At 54.4% G+C, this 19,178-nt stretch overlaps 1 protein-coding gene and 1 long non-coding RNA gene across 2 annotated transcripts in view; one reads left to right on the top strand and one right to left on the bottom strand.

Annotated features, from left to right (window-relative positions):
- The window catches only part of LOC119564877 (immunoglobulin superfamily member 1-like), a 967,916-nt gene that overhangs the window by 859,647 nt on the left and 89,091 nt on the right, over positions 1–19,178 (bottom strand). The window lies entirely within an intron of this gene.
- LOC122463646 overlaps positions 1–19,178 on the top strand; it is a 106,468-nt gene that overhangs the window by 34,141 nt on the left and 53,149 nt on the right. The gene's annotated exons all lie outside the window — the stretch shown is intronic.

The following is a 19,178-nucleotide window of genomic DNA, read 5'->3' as shown; positions in this document are numbered from 1 at the left end:
TTCTTCCCCCGGCTGGGGAACCCCCCAGTGACTCTGTCCCCTCTGCTGGGCTCAGGGCAGAGCCTGGCTCTGAGCGTCCCATCAGTGCAGAGACCCACCTTTCCCCAGGCCTTGGGATCGCGGGGTGGGCGGCTGTGAGTGCAGGGGAGGGAGGTGGTGGGGAGGGGGCTGATCTGGAGGGGTTCTCCCCCACGGCTGCACTGACCGTGAACGTTTCGGTTACCCCCAGGGGATCTAGAGCCCACGGGTGGGCCCTGATAAGGTTTGTATGAGTTGAAATAAATCCACATTCCCCCCTCCCCCCCCGCAATCTTCCAGCCTTGGGGGGCAGGACACTGAACCAGTGGATGGTTCCCATCTGCTTTCTCAGACCCCGGGAGCCAGAGTCGGCTCCTCGTTACTCCCTGGTGGGGCGGGGCAGAGAAGAACTGGGACGGGTCTGAGCGCCCAGGGGGAGTTTGTGTTGAGTTTTGGGTAGGGTTCAGGACTCAGATCCCCTCCCCCATCCTTGATGTTACTGTTCTCCCCCCAGACTGATACTCACCTCCCCACGCCCCACTGTGACCGGCCAGCCAGCAGCCTGGAGAGGAGACGGCTCGTTAGTGACCAGATCCCAGAGCAACTGGATCCCGCACCCTGGTCTCATTTCCACCCCACCCCACCCCGCCATGAGCACAGGTCTCAGATCCCCCCTCCTTGGGCATACGCCCTGGTCTCAGATCTACCCCCCACATGGACACACGCCCTGGCTGTCTCCGATACTTACCGAGGAAGAGGACGGTGAGAGCAGACGCCATGATGGGGCAGAGGGGGGTCCCTCAGTGCTGCCACCAACACCCCAGTGCTGAGCTCCACTGAGCCTGAGGTCCGAGTGCGAGCGGAATGAGGAACTGCGCCGGGGGCTGCAGCACCAGGAAGCCCGTGATGCGCTCGGCCCCTTTCTTCCCATCAGGTGGTTTCTCTGCAATCTCCAGCCCAAATCTACCGCAGGCAGAGCAAAGCCAGCTCCCTGCAACGCCCAGCAAACCACATCCCCTCCTGCAGCTGCCTGGTCCCACGCCACCCCCCATCACAACCCAGCCCCACATGGGAGTTGCCCAGTCCGGGGACCAGCTGGGAACAGGGGAATCTCAGGAGGTGTCAAGAGGTGTCCAGGCTGCCCTGAGCTTTTCCAACAAGCCCGTCTAGCCTCCCTGGAGCAGCAGCTCAGAGCAGAGGAGGGCTTCTACCCCCCCACACACAGTGCCCCCCACAAAGAAACCCTCTCCCAAGGAGTGGGACAGAGATTCCTTCCTGACCCAGCTGGGCCCAGCCCCGGCCCTGGAGAATGAGGGTGAAGGGACCTGGCCAACCTCCTTCTCAGGTACCATCGCTGCACACACCGTTCTTAGCTGAGTGATGTGGCACAGAGACACGACAGGGGGGTTTGAGGGGGGTGGGGGTTGTGGTTTCTGATCCCCGTAAGCAGGGGAGGGAGGGGTAAATGTAGATCCTGAGTTGATAAAGGAGCAGTGGATAAATCTGGGAAAGGGGAAATCTGGCCAGAACCGGCGCTCACTTCCGGTTTCTTCTACTGCCAGTGAAATTCTGTGTAAACCTGATGCCCGGCACCTACCCTGTTCTATACCATGGCTCTGGGAGGGGAATGGGGTCTAGTGATTGGTGCGTGGGGGTGACTGGGAGCCAGGACTCCTGGGTTCTCTCCTGGCTCTGGTTGCGGGGTGGGGTCTAGTGCTAAGAGAAAAGGACACAGATTCGAGCCAGCCCTCTAGAGGTGAAAGGCCCCGTGTCCCTTCCCAATCCCATACCCGGGGCAGTGGGTCTGCACATCTCAGGGCCCAGGGCAGAGCTCACCTCAGGATGCTGCAAAAGGGACACGGGGGGTGCGGGGGAGCCAACTAGCCCCCCAGAAATGGGATAGGGCAAGATCACGGGGACAGAGCTCAAGAGAAACTCCCCTCCCCCACACCCGCGGCAGATGCCCAAGCTCTGGCTCCCCAGCTTCTTTAGCCTTCACCCCCCACCCCCAACATTCACGCATTGGGACCCTCAGCTCCCTGGCCTATATCCCCTCCCCCATACATGTCCCACCATCCCATGTCCCCTCATGTCCCTGTCCCCCTCTTTCTGCCCCCTGCCCTATGTCCCTGTGATGAAATGGGACTCTTCTTAATGTTTCCTCTGAATACTGTAGGCGTGCCTGTTTCCCCTATGCATTTCTCAAGTCTCCAGGTGGTGGGATAAGGGGGTGTTATTATTGCAGAGCAAAGGGCCAGTGTACATAAATGGCCGACACTCTGTCTCCTGGCAACTGATGGCCTGGGTCCTTCCCCCCTGCAAGGTGAGAGCTAAAGGGTTGGAGAACAAAGGAATCGGGTGCCCTCCTGGCCCGGGACAGGGACAAAGCCCATAGGAGGAGGGGCTGGAGGGAGTTTCAGTTTGGGGCTGGCCTGGGACATGGAGTGAAGTGCAGACGGGACTGTCTGGCTCACTGCCCCCCAAAATGGATCCGGCCGAGGGGTCCTGTTCTCTACACGTACAAGCTCTGTTTTAGACCATGTTCCTGTCGTCGAATAAACCTCTGTTTTACTGGCTGGCTGAGAGTCACGGCTGACTGTGAAGTTGTGGGGCAGGACCCTCTGGCTTCCCCAAGACCCCGCCTGGGCGGACTCGCTGTGGGAAGCTCACAGAGGGGCAGAGGATGCTGATTGCTCTGAGGTCAGACTCAGGAAGGTGGAAGCCGGGTGAGCTGTTTGCCCTGCAGACAGGCTGCTCACAGAAAGGAGACTTCCCCAGAGTCCTGACTGGCTTCGTAGGGAGCAGTTCCAGAGCATCACCCAGGGATTCCGTGACAACTGGTGGCAGCGGTGGGATGTACTGCACCCCGCGGATGGCGCTTCCTGCAGTAAGAGATGGGGGAGCAGTAAAACGAAGGGGGATTGACGAGGACCAGGTGTGTTGAAGGCTCAGAGAGGAGCGGTTTTGGGGGGCGGTTAACCCCTGGGAGTGTGTGAGCAGTGAGAAGGACTGTGCAGTAAAGGGGTCCCCCGGGGGACTGCGGTGAGCAGTCTCAGGGGCGGAGGAGTCTGCGGCTTGGCCCTGGGAGAGAGAAGGACTTTTGCAGTAACAGGGTCCCCCAGGGGATTGCAGCGAGCGGTCCCGGGGCGGAGGAGTCTGCAGCTTGACCCTGGCAAAGAGGTGGTGACCTCGAGAAGGGCTGGCACCCTAGGGGTTCTCCCTGGAAACCGTGGGGAGCTGAGAGCACACAGGCCTGTGAGTCCACAACAACTTGGGAAGAGCGCAGTGACGGCCTGTCACTGTCTCCTTAAGAAGGACACTGTAACCCTGTGCAAAAAGAGAGGGTTGCGCATTGGAAAGTTCACCAAAGCAGAGTTAATCGTGCAGCTGGAGGAGGATGACCGCTCTACGGAACAGATTCCTGACCCCAAATGGGGCTATAGCAGGATCTGGGAGCAGCTGGAGTGGTAGCCAGGTATCATGGAGTGTGGGGGAGTCGAGGCCCTGCACCCCTCTTCCTGGGATTCACTGAGATTCTCAGCCAGCCAGTAAAACAGAAGGTTTATTGGACAACAGGAACACAGTCCAAAACAGAGCTTGTGGGTACACCCAGGACCCGTCAGTCAAGTCTTTCTGGGGGAGCAGGGAGCTTAGACCCCAGCCTTGGGGTTCCCTGCGTTCCACCACCCAGCCTCAAACTGAAACTAAACCCCCCCAGCAGGCTCCCTCCTGCAGCTTCTGTTCACATTCCTGGGCAGAGGTGTCACCTCCCCCTCCCCCTCCTGGCTCAGGTGACAGGCTCTCAGGTCTCCCATCCCCAGGGCACATTCCCAGGTCAACACTCCCCCCTCCCTGCTGCGTCACATCATCACATCTCTCCCCCCTTCGAGACTGAACTGAGCGGGGTCACTCTGACCAGTGACCTGGGGAAGTTCGGGGCCCCCTCTCCGGGACAACGCGTCTGCTATCAGGTTGGCACTTCCCTTCACGTGGACCACGTCCATGTCATAATCCTGCAGGAGCAGGCTCCTCCTCAGGAGCTTGGCGTTGGCTCCTTTCATCTGGTGCAGCCAGGTCAGGGGAGAGTGGTCGGTGTAAACGGTTAAGGGTCGCCCGAAGAGATAGGGCTCTAGTTTCTTGAGGGCCCACACCATGGCCAGGCACTCCTTCTCCATGGCCGCGTAGTGTTGCTCCCGGGGTAGCAACTTCTTGCTCAGGTACACGATGGGGTGTCTCTCCCCCTTTTCATCCTCCTGCATTAACACCGCCCCCAGTCCCATGTCTGAGGTGTCGGTGAACACCACAAAGGGCTTGTCAAAGTCTGGGGTTACCAGAACTGGGCCACTGACCAGAGCCTCCTTCAGCGCCTGGAAAGCCTCCTGGCACTGCTCGGTCCAGACCACCTTGTCTGGCTTCCCCTTCTTCCATAGCTCAGTGATGGGGGTGGCTATGGCGCTAAAGTGGGGCACAAATCTTCGGTAGTATCCTGCCATCCCAATAAAGGCTTGGACCTGCTTTTGGTGCGGGGAGCGGGCCAGTCTCTGATCACCTCCACCTTGGCTGGTTCCGGCTTTAGGCGGCCGCTCCCCACCCGATGGCCCAGGTAAGATACTTCACCCATCCCCACCTTGCACTTCTCTGCTTTTGCAGTCAGCCCAGCCCCCTGGAGTTGGTCCAGCACTTGTCTAACCTGGGACACGTGGTCCTCCCAGGTCTGGCTAAAGACACAGATGTCATCAATATACGCCACGGCAAAACTCTCCATCCCCCTCAGTAGCTGGTCCACCAGGCGCTGGAAGGTGGCCGGCGCTCCCTTGAGGCCGAAAGGCAGGGTCAGGAACTCACAGAGCCCCAGAGGGGTGATAAAGGCCGATTTCAGCCGGGCATCTGCATCCAGCGGCACTTGCCAGTAGCCCTTTGTAAGGTCCGTGGTGGTAAGGTACCGAGCTCCTCCCAGCTTGTTTAGGAGCTCGTCAGGCCTGGGCATGGGGTAGGCATCAGATACAGTGATGGCATTGAGCTTCGGATAGTCCACACAGAACCGGACCGACCCGTCCTTTTTGGGGACCAGCACCACCGGCGAGGCCCAAGGGCTGGCAGATGGCTGGATCACCCTCAAAGCCAGCATTTTCCGGACCTCTCTTTCCAGGTCCTGAGCAGTTTTCCCTGTGACTCGGAAGGGGGAGCATCTTATCGGCGGGGGGCCTTTCCCAGGTAACACATCAGTTAGAGGGTGAGGGGCGGAGCTGAAGGTTATAAACCTCAGTGGATAGTAGAGACTTGCACAGTCCCCTACATGTCAGGGGTGGTGCTGTGTGTAAGCGGGGGAATGGTCCCGCTATTGTGGGGAACTTTCCTGGCTTATACCCGCCCCGGTGGGATTGGCTAGCGAAAGGATCTGAGTCCTCGCTCCCACTCCCTTTACCCAGCAGCCTGCCTGACCTTGAGGGTCCCCTTCCTCCCCCCCATGTGGCAGAGTCCTCGTAACCCCAGCAAGGCTGGGCCCCAGCAAGGTGGCGGGGCCTAACCCCCGAGAGAGTGGACCCCTGAGAAGGCACTGAAGGGGGTTCCCCCCAGGGAGTGTATGGGGCCAAGAATGGACACGTCCTGTGAGTCCGTGACACACCCCAATTTTGGTCACAGATTTCTGCTCCCCAGATTCTCCCGTGTCCCAGGCAGGCCCCAGCCCGGCCCGTGGGTTCTGTCTGGCGGCCGCTCGGGTTGGACTAATCCCGTCTTTCTGTCTTGCCAACTTTCCCCTCAACGTTCATTTGTCCAGGTTCTCGTGAAGCTGCCTGAACTTCTCACTCACCTTCGTCGGTTGAACCCACCACGGGGGGACATTGGGAGGCTCTGGTATCACAGCCTCCCCTGGGGTGGGGAGATTTGGGGGTCAGGGGAGAGGGAAGCTCTGGGGGTTTGTACAATAGAAATACAGGGTCGGGGAGGTCTAGAGAGAAAGAGGGAGAAAAAAGGGGCTGGGGGACCCCGCTGCAGAGAGAGGAGGGGGACAGAGACCTGGGGGGCAGGAAGTGCTGTTATTCCATCACCAGGACCAGATGCAGCATTCCCACACAGAGGGGGCCAGGGGCTCTGTCTTAGGATGCCGGGGGGCCCGGCTCAGGGCTGGGCGATGAGCCCTGATAGGTACTACTGGGGGGATTTAGGGCCAAACACACCCTGCCCAGTGCGGCCCTGGATGGGCAGGGAACGACCTGGATCCCCGAGGGGGAGGCTGTAACCGAGTTGATGGGGACCCCCTGGCAGGAGCTAGCTGTGAAGGGGCAGGTGGCAGAGGGGTGGGGTGACCGTGGCTGTGAAATGCTGGGTACTGGCCCTAAGGAAAGGGAGCGGGCAGAGTGGGAAATCCAGCCGGGAAAGGGTTAGTTATCGAGTGCTTGACCCCACAGTGCCCCTGGCTCCCCACAGACACAGGCGGTGCTCTCCCTGTGATGCTGTATGGAGTTTGGGGGACATGTGAGGATATTATGAATATTGTAAAATTGCAATGAGTTATGATATGCCTTGTAAGGTATCTGCAAAAATGTTATAATTTGCCAGGTATGATAATCTCGTTTCTGTATTTGTATCACCTTTGTATTGTAAGTTATATGTATAGTGTGTCTGTAGTTCTAAACTTGTGTTGTGTATCTGGATGACACCCCCAGATAGCCTGGCATCAGCACTGCCTAGCCTGCTTGACAGCCCATCAAGGGCCATCAGCTATACAACTGACCCACTGAGAGAAGGCAAGGGATACACCTTATGACTCAGCAAGGCATGCAGCAGGAATTTCCCTACACCCCCCGTGAATTTCCCCAACACCTCCCGAGTTGTGAACTAGTTACGTGCAGTGTTGCCAATTTAATCACTGGTTGGAAATTTGAATTGAAATTGAAACATTAATACACACTTTGAAAGCCTATACAGTATATGATAAAATACGTGTATCTGAAAATGTGTAATAGATTTGGAAAGTATGAACAAAGACTAGCTTCCTTATACAGCTGTTGTTTATGACAATGTTGGTTCACTCATTTCGGCGATGGTGGCCAACCTAATAATTTCAAATTATGATTTGTAAGCAAAGTCTAAATGAGCTCTCCCTGGCTGCTAGTGATGAGCTGGGGGCTGGGGGGAAAGGCTTCAGGACCAGATTATATTTACATTCACACCTCATCTACCTAGGTATCCGGCAAACAGAGCTGCGCTGCCCAAGTGATAGATTCTGGCTGGGGTTGGGTTACAAATCACTTGAATGCAGCGGGGTGTGTGTGTGTGTGTGTGTGTGTGTGTAATGAAATGTTGTTTTATTGTATGACTAAAGGGCAGTAGAACTGTACTTGGCCTGTGCTGACTGAGGGCATCAAGAGAGAGGGTGGGGACAGGTGTTTTGCTTGATGGTCTGCCTGAGTCCCAAGTACGATTTGACCTGCCCCTCTCCACTCTTTAGAGACAGAGCTGAGTAGGCTCCATAGAGAGTCTTTTGTTTTCTTAAGTGACCACTGCAGCTGAAATCACTGAGAATCAGGTCTAAGTGCTCAGACCTGCTGTGGGACAGTGTTTCTGTGGAAGAGACGGCCCAGCCCGCACGAGCAGCGAGGTTCCCCCACTGAGAGCTCAGCTGGAATCACTGAGAGCTGGTGGAACCTCAAGAGACCCACTCGCAGAGGTCACAGTGGCAGGTGGCAGCAGAAGGTGACGGCGCAGGGCCCTGGCCACAGAGCAATGGAGTGAACGGTGGCACAACGAACAACAGTGGCCAGAGCGAATGGTGAGCAGCTGGAGGAACGAGCAAGGTGCCTTCTTGCCCCCCACCTAGGAGGTGAACTCACGTAAAAGCACCTCTGAACTCTGAGTGTCCACTGACCAAGGACAACACCGGTGAGTGGGGTGCGGTGGAGGGAAAAGCGAGGGGCCCGTTAAATGTACATTTGTTTGTTGGACTAATTTCAGTGACTTTGCTCCTGAATGCTAGATTTGTGACTGGGAATACAAATATAAATAAGTTTCCTCGTAGGCCAAGATCTTTAAAAGGCATTATTTGCAAAGGTTGTTGTCTCACCTCGTTGCTATCTTGAGAGGCCATTATGTTGGGGAGTTTCTGTATTAAACATTTTTTATTATTATAATTAATTTTTACATAAGAACGTCCAGACTGGGTCAGACCAAAGGTCCATCTAGCCCAGTATCCTGTCTGCCGACAGTGGCCAGTGCCAGGTGCCCCAGAGGGAATGAACAGAACAGGGAACCATCATGTGATCCATCCCCTGTCGCTCATTCCCAGCTTCTGGCAAACAGGCTAGGGACACTCAGAGCCTGGTGTTGCATCCCTCCCCGTCCGGGCTAATAGACACTGATGGACGTAACCTCCATGCACTTATCTAGTTCTTTTTTAAATCCTGTTATAGTTTTGGCCTTCACAGCATCCCCTGGCAAAGAGTTCCACTTGACTGTATGTTGTGTGAAGAAGTACTTCCTTTTGGTTTTTTTAAACCTGCTGCCTATTAATTTAATTGGGTGACTGCTAGTTCTTGTCTTATGTGAAGGAGTAAATAACATTTCCTTATTGACTTTCTTCACACCAGTCACGATTTTATAGACCTCTATCATATCCCCCCTTAGTCATCTCTTTTCTAAGCTGAAAAGTCCCTGTCATTTTAATCTCTCCTCCTGTTTCATACCCCTAATCATTTTAGTGGCCCATCTCTCTACCTTTTCCAATTCCAATATCTCTTTTCTGCGATGGGGTGACCAGATCTGCACGCAGTATTCAAGGTGTGCGGGTACCATGGATTTATTTAGTGGCTCTATGATATTTTCTGTCTTGTTATCTATCCCTTTCCTAACGGTTCGGAACGTTCTGTTCGCTTTTTGACTGCCGCTGCGCACTGATGGGATGTGAACCATCGCATCAGAGAACCATCCACAATGACTCCAAGATCTCTTTCTCGAGTGGTAACAGCTAATTTAGATCCCATCATTTTGTATGTATAGTTGAGATTATGTTTTCCAATGTGCATTACTTTGCATTTATCAACATTGAATTTCATCTGCCATTTTGTTGCCCAGTCACCCAGTTTGGTGAGATCCCTTTGAAACTCTTCGCAGTCGACTTTGGACTTTAACTATGTTGAATTATTTTGTATCATCTGTAAATTATGCCACCTCACTGTTTACCAGATTATTTATGAATATGCTGAATAGGACTGGTCCCAGTACCGACCCCTCCAGGACACCATTATTTATCTCTCTCCATTCTGAAAACTTAGCATTTATTCCTACTCTTTGTTTCCCATCTTTTAACCAGTTACTGATCCATGAGAGGACCTTCCCTCTTATCCCATGATGGCTTACTTTTCAAAAGTCAATTTAAATAATTAAAATAAAAAAAGTATATTTGTTTTAGAAATCTAGAACTGTTCTGTGTTTTGGTGTAATTTGCATGATCCTTATGTTAAATTTGCATTATTATAGCGAAACATTTAATTTATTCAGATCTCTTCTATATCTTGCAGGTCAAAGGGAAAATGAAAAGAGAAAAAACAATCCACTCAAAGGCCTCAAAAACCAACCAAGGTGAAGAACACACCAAGAAAATATCAACATGTCGTCTAAAGGTTCCAGTGGTGTATCTACATCCGACCAGCACAAATACAGCCACCTACTAAAGAAACAGAGTCTCCAAAACCTAAAGGCAGCTCTCGATGTTTGTCGGTCAGAGTGTTCCCATTTATTGAAGTTACAAAAGATGGCGACTGGCGCACCTCTTCCAAAAAAGCTTACAAAGAAGGAAAGCTTCCCAATGCTATAACTGGTAAAAGGGGAGGAGCTTGGTTTGCCAGACCAATCAGCAAAGCCAATGCTGACAAACTACGTGAAAAGGCTACAAAACACCAGGACTCTGGAGTGCATCAACATGCAGAAAGCCTTATAAGCCCACTTTCAAAGCCAATTTTTAGAAGTACTTAATGAGGCTGTTAAGAATGCTGGAGACACAACACAGTTCATGCGAACAGACATGGCCGTGGCATCCTACTTTCTATTTAAGCAAGAGATACCACACACTGCAAACTGCAGGCCAGTGTTAAGTGCACTGTCAGTTGAACCGTGGTGGACGGGCAGATGCTCACTATCTTTCTGCAAGAAACTCAGCTGACTGGTTAGAAGCATGCGGTGCAACAGAGAAAGACTCAACAGTTGAAAAAGTGAAGAACTTTCTCACCACATTCAAAAAATTTGCATACATGGCTGATGCATGCACCGATGCAAATGGGAGCCAAGTATTAAATCATTGTGTACGTTATCTTGATGTCAGTGGTAGGCCAGTAGATGCATTTCTAGATGTTCAAGTTATAGAAGACACATCAGCTGCATCTGTGACAACCCACATCTTAGAAGAGTTAAATGCTTGTCAATTGGACCCCAAACATGCTTGTGCATTTGCAACTTCTCAGGAAGACATGGTGGAGTACCAGCTTTGCTCAGAGAAAAGTGTAACCCTAATCTCTCCTATACACACTGCAGAGGCCATCTACTTCAACCAGCGCTAGTACGAGCTGCAGAATCTTCAAACAACATTAAAAAAGCTATAAATTTAAGGTCTTCATTATATTCTTTTTTCAGCAAGAGTCCAAAAAGACTGAATGTCTTGGAAAATATAGAAGATACAGTGGGACTGAAGTTCATATTAGTCCAACCTGGAAAACCCCTCTGGCTTTCTCATGAGCGATCCTTGGCTGTTGTCTTGAAATTACTCCAGATGTTATTACTGGCTTTGGAAAGTATCTACCAGGATGGGATGGATCTAAGTGGTGAGGCTGGTGGACTAGTTTTGCTACTACATTCAGAGAAGACTATCACTGTTCTCTCTCTTGTAACTCGACTGTTGAAACCACTTGGGTCATTAAACAATGTCATCCAGGCATCTGCTACAAAAGTAGTAGATCTTTGTCCAGCAATAGAAGATACCCTTGGATCAATCCGAGAGAGATGCATTGAAAATGTACTGGAAGAAGCAAAGACTTCAGTCCAGAAGTTGACTGATGAAGGCACTTATATTGATTCCTTAAATGAAGAGGACAAGAAGTGTCTGTTAAGCCTGCTGAAAAAGTACACAGGCTCGATTCTTACAAATCTACAACAGCGACTTCTAGATTCGACTCAACCTCTACGTAGCTTTTACAGATCCCTGTCCTATAAAACACCGACCGTTGAGTGGAGTGAGGCACGACCAGCAATGGGGCTGCCGTGTGCTCAGGACAGAATAGAGAATTTGAACACAGAGTGGAATATCGTACGACTCATGAATGAAGATTTGACTTCAACTTCTTTTTTATCCTCACTCGTGGCTCGACCCAATCTTTGTGCTACGTTTCCTGGGCTGAGAGAAGTAGGAATTCATCTCTTGCTACTCCCCGTCACAACAGCTACAGTGGAGCGTTCTTCTTCGCCACTGAATAGTATTTTGTGTGGCGAAAGATGTCACCTTCTGCCTGATCATGTGAAGGAACTAATGAGCATATCAGTTGAAGGAATGGAAGTACTGGACACACAAGAAGCCACCGAAGATGAACGCATTGCATTCAAGAAGTTCGTTAACAGAGTCGTGCAAAATGATAACAAGAAACCAAGAAGGATGTAGACGTAGTGCTCCATGGAAGGCTTGAGTAGCCAACTTTAATTTGTGATGATTTTAAAACGTGTTAAATCTAATAAAATGGTCATGAAACATTTTTCAGTTTTTACTATGGTGCCATACAGCCCCCCTTTGCCCTCATCGGCCCTGACCGACCCCCCCGTATAAATTCAAACACCCCCCCCAACTTCAATTCCCGGGAAAAACACTGGAGGGATATGGGATGGGAGGGACAAAGGGATACGGGACCCCCACCCACCGGTGAAAGGATAGTTGAGTCTTCTTGTGCCCCTGCCTTGGGGCTGGATCGGAGCCAGTACCCCCCAGAGGGGAGAGACCCCATGTCCCATTGCCCACCCCCCTGAGCCGGCCCTGGAACAGGGAGATACCCCACTCCCCTCCCAGAGCCGGGGGTGTGTGACGTTCCCCTGGTGTTATCTGGACCGGTGATCTGCTAGGTCACTCCAATCCTCGACTCTGGGAGCCAGCCTTGCCCTCCTCCGTGGTGAGAACCCCCACTCCCGGGCTGTTCCCGCACAGCCTCTGGCATGTGAGCTGCTCCCAGCTACGGGAGTGAGCACTTTTGGCCAGCCGCTGCTTGGATTGTGCAACCGAAGGACGCCAGCCGATATCTCCGGTCCCAGACACAACCCTAGGAACCTCCATCTTGCAGTGTCCAGTTATGCCTGCTGGACGCTGCAAGCTTTTATGAGTTCATCCATTTAACAAAGAAATTGATATGTACCAGGCTTGTTATCCCAACGGGAGTCTCTGACACGCTTCAAACCAAATGCACGGCTTCAGATAGAATAAACAAACAAATTTATTAACCTCACCCAGGTCATAGAATCATAGAATGTCAGGGTTGGAAAGGACCTCAGGAGGTCATCTAGTCCAACCCCCTGCTCAAAGCAGGACCAATCCCCAACTACATCATCCCAGCCAGGGCTTTGTCAAGCCTGACCTTAAAAATATCTAAGGAAGGAGATTCAACCACCTCCCTAGGTAACGCATTCCAGTGTTTCACCACCCTCCTAGTGAAAAAGTTTTTCCTAATATCCAACCTAAACCTCCCCCACTGTAACTTGAGACCATTACTCCTTGTTCTGTCTTTTTTGTTCTGTCCCTAATCATTTTTGTTGCCCTCCGCTGGACTCTTTCCAATTTTTCCACATCCTTCTTGTAGCGTGGGACCCAAAACTGGACACAGTACTCCAGATGAGGCCTCACTAATGTCGAATACAGGGGAACGATCACGTCCCTCGATCTGCTGGCAATGCCCCTACATATACATCCCAAAATGCCATTGGCCTTCTTGGCAACAAGGATACACTGTTGACTCATATCCAGCTTCTCGTCCACTGTAACCCCTAGGTCCTTTTCTGCAGAACTGCTGCCTAGCCATTCGGTCCCTAGTCTGTAGCGGTGCATGGGATTCTTCCGTCCTAAGTGCAGGACTCTGCACTTGTCCTTGTTGAACCTCATCAGATTTCTTTTGGCCCAATCCTCCAATTTGTCTAGGGCCCTCTGTATCCTATCCCTACCCTCCAGTGTATCTACCTTTCCTCCCAGTTTAGTGTCATCTGCAAACTTGCTGAGGGTACAATCCACACCATCCTCCAGATCATTTATGAAGATATTGAACAAAACCGGCCCCAGGACCGACCCTTGGGGCACTCCACTTGAAAAAGGCTGCCAACTAGACATGGAGCCATTGATCACTACCCGTTGAGCCCGACAATCTAGCCAACTTTCTATCCACCTTAAAGTCCATTCATCCAGCCCATACTTCTTTAACTTGCTGGCAAGAATACTGTGGGAGACCATGTCAAAAGCTTTGCTAAAGTCAAGTAACAACACATCCACCGCTTTCCCCTCATCCACAGAGCCAGTTATCTTGTCATAGAAGGCAATTAGATTCGTCAGGCACCACTTGCCCTTGGTGAATCCATGCTGACTGTTCCTGATCACTTTCCTCTCCTCTAAGTGCTTCAGAATTGATTCCTTGAGGACCTGCCCCATGATTTTTCCAGGGACTGGGGTGAGGCTGACTGGTCTGTAGTTCCCAGGATCCTCCTTCTTCCCTTTTTGAAAGATGGGCACTACATTAGCCTTTTTCCAGGCGTCCGGGACTTTCCCGGATCGCCATGAGTTTTCAAAGATAATGGCCAATGGCTCTGCAATCACATCCGCCAACTCCTTTAGCACTCTCGGATGCAGCGCATCCGGCCCCATGGACTTGTGCTCGTCCAGCTTTTATAAATAGTCCCGAAGCACTTCTTTCTCCACAGAGGGCTGGTCACCTCCTCCCCATGCGGTGCTGCCCAGGGCAGCAGTCTGGGAGCTGACCTTGTTCGTGAAGACAGAGGCACCGAGGTCACAAAGACAGAGGTCACGCAGCCCCTCAGCATCTGAGGCTGCACCACCAGGGGCCTGACAACAGTTCTCTTTGTCCCAGGGTCTCGCCACCCCAGGAATGTCTTCTCATTGACCATCACCTTCCGCTCCCACTGGGGGTCCGAGGGGCCTGACCTCAGGAGACTCCACACAGACATATAGGTTGGGGTCAGGAGTGGGAGCCTGTCCACCACCCCACCCATCTGGCTGACAGAGTCTATGGCCTTGGGACCCAGCAAGGGAGCTAAACACCGGGGCTTTTCCGCAGGGTCCCCCTGGTTCAAATCTCCAGCCTGCTCAAAGGCAGTGACGTGGCATCCACATCCCCCCCTCCTTAACCAGGGGCAGCAATTTAGTCTCGAGGTTCCCTGCGGAACTCGCCCCCCGGGGTCTATCCCCACTCACCCCTGGGAGGTCCCCTAGGCCTCTCCGCTCCCCCACCGCCAGTTCATGCTGCTGCTGCTTCTGCAGCTCTTTCTCGGGCTCTCGCTGTCTCTCACAGTCTTCTTGCTCCCTCGGACTCAGCTCCAATCCCGTCCGTCTCCGATCCCCGGGTGGGGAACCCGATTGTGAAGACCCTCGTCTGGTCAGGGACGGGAGTCTTAGCGATGCCTGGCTCCCACTCCAGCTGCTCCCAGATCCTGCTATAGCCCCATTTGGGGTCAGGAATCTGTTCCTTAGAGCGGTCATCCTCCTCCAGCTGCACGATTAACTGTGCCTTGGTGAACTTTCCAATGCTCAACCCTCTTTTTCTGCACAGGGTTACAATGTCCTTCTTAAGGAGACGGTGACAGGACGTCACTCCGCTCTTCCCAAGTTGTTGTGGACTCACAGGCCTGTGTGCTCTCAGCTCCCCACGGTTTCCAGGGAGAACCCCTCGTGTGCCAGCCCTTCTCGAGGTCACCACCTCTTTGCCAGGGTCGAGCTGCAGACTCCTCCGCCCCTGGGACCGCTCGCTGCAATCCCCAGGGGAACCCTGTTACTGCAAAAGTCCTTCTCTCTCCCAGGGCCAAGCCGCAGACTCCTCCTCCCCTGAGACTGCTCACCGCAGTCCCCCGGGGGACCCCATTACTGCACAGTCCTTCTCACTGGTCACACACTCCCAGGGGTTAACCGCCCCCCGAAACCGCTCCTCTCTGAGCCTTCAACACACCTGGTCCTCGTCAATCCCCCTTCGTTTTACTGCTCCCCAGTCACTTACTGCAGGAAGCGCCATCCGCGGGGTGCAGTACATCCCACCTCTGTCACCAGTTGTCACGGAGTCCCTGGGTGATGCTCTGGAACTGCTCCCTACGAAGCCAGTCAGGACTCTGGGGCAGTCTCCTTTCTGGGAGCAGCCTGTCTGCAGGACACACAGCTCACCCGGCTTCCACCTTCCTGGGTCTGACCTCGGAGCATTCAGCATCCTCTGCCCCTCCGTGCGCTTCACACAGAGAGTCCGCCCAGGCGGGGTCTTGGGGAAGCCAGAGGGTCCTGCCCCAGAACTTCGCAGTCAGACATGACTCTCAGCCAGCCAGTAAAACAGAGGTTTACTAGACGACAGGAACATGGTCTAAAACAGAGCTTGTAGGTGCAGAGAACAGGACCCCTCAGCTGGGTCCATTTTGGGGGGCAGTGAGCCAGACAACCCCGTCTGCACTTCACTCCATGTCCCCAGCCAGCCCCAAACTGAAACTCCCTCCAGCCCCTCCTCCTCTGGGCTTTGTCCCTTTCCCAGGCCAGGAGGTCACCTGATTCCTTTCTTCTCCAACGCTTTAGCTCTCACATTGCAGGGGGGAAGGACCCAGGCCATCAGTTGCCAGAAGACAGAGTGTCGGCCATTTATGTACACTGGTCCTTTGCTCTGCAATAATTATACCCCCTTATCCCACCACCTGGAGACCTGAGAAATGCATAGGGGAAACTGAGGCACCCCTACAGTGTTCAGAGGAAATGTTACGAACAGTCCCATTTCATCACAGGGACATAGGGAAGGGGGCAGAAAGAGGGGGACAGGGACATGAGGGGACATGGGATGGTGGGACATGTATGGGGGAGGGGATATAGGCCAGGGAGCCGAGGGTCCCAATGCGTGAATGTTGGGGGTGGGGGGTGAAGGCTAAAGAAGCTGGGGAGCCAGAGCTTGGGCATCTGCCGTGGGTGTGGGGGGAGTTTCTCTTGAGCTCTGTCCCCATGATCTTGCCCTCTCCCCATTCTGGGGGGCTGGTTGGCTCCCCCCCACCCCCCGTGTCCTTTTGCAGCATCCTGAGGTGAGCTCTGCCCTGGGCCCTGAGATGCGCAGACCCACTGCCCCGGGTATGGGATCGGGAAGGGACACGGGGCCTTTCACCTCTAGGGGGCTGGCTTGAATCTGTGTCCTTTTCTCTTAGCACTAGACCCCACCCCCCAACCAGAGCCAGAAGAGAACCCAGGAGTCCTGGCTCCCAGCCACCCCCACCCCCCAATCACTAGACCCCATTCCCCTCCCAGAGCCGGGGTATAGAACAGGGTAGGTGCCGGGAATCAGGTTTTCACAGAATTTCACTGCCAGTAGCAGAAACAGGAAGCGAGCGCCGGCTCTGGGCAGACTTCCCCTTTCCCAGATTTATCCACTGCTCCTTTATCAACTCAGGATCTACATTTACCCCTTCCTCCCCTGCTCATGGGGACCAGAAACCACAACTCCCACCCCCCTCAGACTGCCCTGTCGTGTCTCTGTGCCACATCACTCAGCTAAGAACGGTGTGTGCAGCGATGGTACCTAAGAAGGAGGTTGGCCAGGTCCCTCCACCCTCATGCTCCAGGGCTGGGGCTGGGCCCAGCTTGGTCAGGAAGGAATCTCTGTCCCGCTCCTTGGGAGAGGGTTTCTTTGTGGGGGGCACTGTGTGTGGGGGGGTAGAAGCCCTCCTCTGCTCTGAGCTGCTGCTCCAGGGAGGCTAGACGGGCCTGTTGGAAAAGCTCAGGGCAGGCTGGACACCTCTTGACACCTCCTGAGATTCCCCTGTTCCCAGCTGGTCCCCGGACTGGGCAACTCCCATGTGGGGCTGGGTTGTGATGGGGGGTGGCGTGGGACCAGGCAGCTGCAGCAGGGGATGTGGTTTGCTAGGTGTTGCGGGGAGCTGGCTTTGCTCTGACTGTGGTAGATTTGGGCTGGAGATTGCAGAGAAACCACCTGATGGGAAGAAAGGGGCCGAGCGCATCACGGGCTTCCTGGGGCTGCAGCCCCCGGCGCAGTTCCAAATTCCACTCGCACTCGGGCCTTAGGCTCAGTGGAGCTCAGCACTGGGGTGTTGGTGGCAGCGCTGAGGGGCCCCCCACTTCCCCATCATGGCATCTGCTCTCACCGTCCTCTTCCTCGGTAAGTATCGGAGACAGCCAGGGCGTGTGTCCATGTGGGGGGTGGATCTGAGACCAGGGCATGTGCCCATGGCGGGGTGGGGTGGGGTGAAATGAGACCAGGGTGTGGGATCCAGTTGCTCTGGGATCTGGTCACTAACGAGCCGTCTCCTCTCCAGGCTGCTGGCTGGCCGGTCACAGCGGGGCGTGGGGAGGTGAGTATCAGTCTGGGGGGAGAACAGTAACATCAAGGATGGGGGAGGGGATCTGAGTCTGAACCTTACCCAAAACTCAACACAAACTCCCCCTCGGCGCTCAGACCCGTCCCAGTTCTTCTCTGCCCAGCTCCGCCAGGGAGTAACGAGGAGCCGACCTTGGCTCGTGGGGTAAGACAAAGCAGATGGGAACCATCCACTGGTTCAGTGTCCTGCCTTCCCAGATCCCCTTGGGGTAACCGAAACGTTCACGATCAGTGCAGCCGTGGGGAAGAACCCCCCAGATCAGCCCCCGCCCCAACACCTCCCTCCTCTCCACTCACAGTCGCCCACCCCGTGATCCCAAGGCCTGGGGAAAGGTGGGTCTCCGCACTGATGGGACGCTCAGAGCCAGGCTCTGCCCTGAGCCCAGCAGAGGGGACAGAGTCACTGGGGGGTGCCCCAGCTGGGGGAAGAAGCAGCCACTGGACATTCAGGGCTCAGGGAGGGGGGATCCCTGCCCCCAACGGGAGCTGCAGAGCAGGGGGGCCTTTCCCAGGTAACACATCGGTTAGGGGGTGACGGGCGGAGCTGAAGGTTATAAACCTCAGTGGATAGTAGAGACTTGCACAGTCCCCTACAAGTCAGGGGTGGTGTTGTGTGTAAGCGGGGGAACGGTCCCGCTATTGTGGGGAACTTTCCTGGGTTATACCCGCCCCGGCGGGATTGGCTAGCGAAAGGATCTGAGTCCTCGCTCCCACTCCCTTTACCCAGCGGCCTGCCTGATCTCTTCCTCCCCACCGTGTGGCAGAGTCCTCGTAACCCCAGCAAGGCTGGGCCCCAGATTCCCGGGGGGCTCGACCCACAACCTTGTTGTGGTCACTTCAGGAAGGGGCGAGGGTGTCCCCTCTCCCGGGTGCTCTCTCTGCGCTGGATGCTTCCCTGACCCCCTGATCATTACAGACAATTTCTTACACAAGAATCAATTTTGAAAAATAAGGAAAAAAATGGGGAAGGTGAAAGGAAAACCCGTCACCCTGCTCTGTGGCCCGGGGACGTCACAGCCAGCGTGTCTGGGGCTCCGGTGGCTGCAGCTCCGCTCCCAGGACAGGGCTGCTCTGTGGGCTGCTGCTTTGACTCTGCTCCCAGCACGGACCTCCTCCCCGGGCTGCTGTTCTGGCCCCTCTGGCTGGTCCGGCTCTGGGCGCTCCCAGCTCAGCTTGGGCCCCTGCTTTCTCCTTAGCTCGGCCCCCCTCTGTCTGCCCCAGGCAATTCCAGCTCACCCAGAGGACGGGACCCCCTGGATTCCTGACTAGCCCGCTGGCCCTGGCAATCAGGCTCACCTGGAGCGTTGGCCTCTCCCCATTGTTCCTGGGGACTGTCGGTCTCAGGGTCCTCGATTCCCATCGACCCTTCCCCTTGGTGCTGGGAGCTAGCAACCAAAACACCACGAGTGAATGTCAGTAAGGGGACAACAGCCCCGTTACATGTGCACAGAACCCAGGAGTCCTGGCCCACATCCTTCCTGCTCTCCCCACTAGACCCCACTCCCCTTCCAGAGCCAGGGACAGAACCCAGGAGTCCTGGCTCCCAGCCCCCTCCCAGCAGAGAAGCCA

This window comes from Chelonia mydas, chromosome 23 (assembly GCF_015237465.2).
Source record: "Chelonia mydas isolate rCheMyd1 chromosome 23, rCheMyd1.pri.v2, whole genome shotgun sequence".
In the NCBI taxonomy this organism is placed as follows: domain Eukaryota; kingdom Metazoa; phylum Chordata; order Testudines; family Cheloniidae; genus Chelonia; species Chelonia mydas.
Note: the sequence above shows the minus strand (reverse complement) of the source record. Positions and strands in the feature narration are given on the sequence as shown.